The sequence below is a fragment of the Lupinus angustifolius genome, chromosome LG03 (assembly GCF_001865875.1).
Source record: "Lupinus angustifolius cultivar Tanjil chromosome LG03, LupAngTanjil_v1.0, whole genome shotgun sequence".
NCBI lineage: Eukaryota > Viridiplantae > Streptophyta > Magnoliopsida > Fabales > Fabaceae > Lupinus > Lupinus angustifolius.
Genome location: NC_032011.1, coordinates 7828490 through 7829428, shown reverse-complemented (window position 1 = coordinate 7829428; position 939 = coordinate 7828490).

Below are 939 nucleotides of genomic sequence, written 5' to 3'. Positions count from 1 at the left end.
GGATCAATCACATATTTCATTGATGGCTTCACACAATTCAAATGACGAATATGAGGTTAGTAACTCTGAACCAAATGATACTTTTTCATATGATGAGTTACAAAATGATTTTAACGATTTCCATCAAGAATATGTTAAGCTTTCCAAAATTTTCTTGAAACAGAAAAATGAAATTTTTATTTTGGAAAGCCATAACAAAGTTCTAAAGAAAGATATTGAAAATCCCACTTCTTCCTCATGTCAAAAATGTGTTGCTCTTGAAACTAAAATATCAACATTAAGTCTTGAACTTAATAAACTCAACACGAGCAGTCACAATTTAGACAAGATCATTAAAGTCCAAAGACATTCAACAAACTGTAGAGGTCTTGGCTATGCAAATAGTCGTGTGGCTAAAAATGAGAATGTCTTAGGAAAAACAATCGTGGGAAGCACTACAAAGTTTTATAAAGATAGTGTCCATATTAATACTATTTTTAAAATAAAATCTTGGACACATAAACATCTACCCACTTGTTCTTACTGTGATAAAATTGGTCACACACCTAACACTTGTCATATTAGAAAATATGGTGTGTCATCTGGCCAATACAAATGGATAGAAAAAGGTGATAACCTCGCAGGACCCAAATCACATTAGGTACCTATAAAATCCTTTGAACTTGTTTTGCAGGAAAATTTGAGAGCAGCCTGTAATTTATGGTACTTGGATAGCGGCTGCTCAAAACACATGACGAACGATAAAAGTAAATTCTCTGTTCTTATTCCAAGGGACAAAGGATATGTCACATATGGTGACAACAACAAGGGAAGAATTCTTGGAGTTGGTAGAATTGGAAAGCCACCATCAACAACTATAGAAGGTGTACTATATGTTGAAGGACTCAAACACAACCTTCTAAGCATAAGTTAATTATGCGACAAAGGATTTCATGTGGC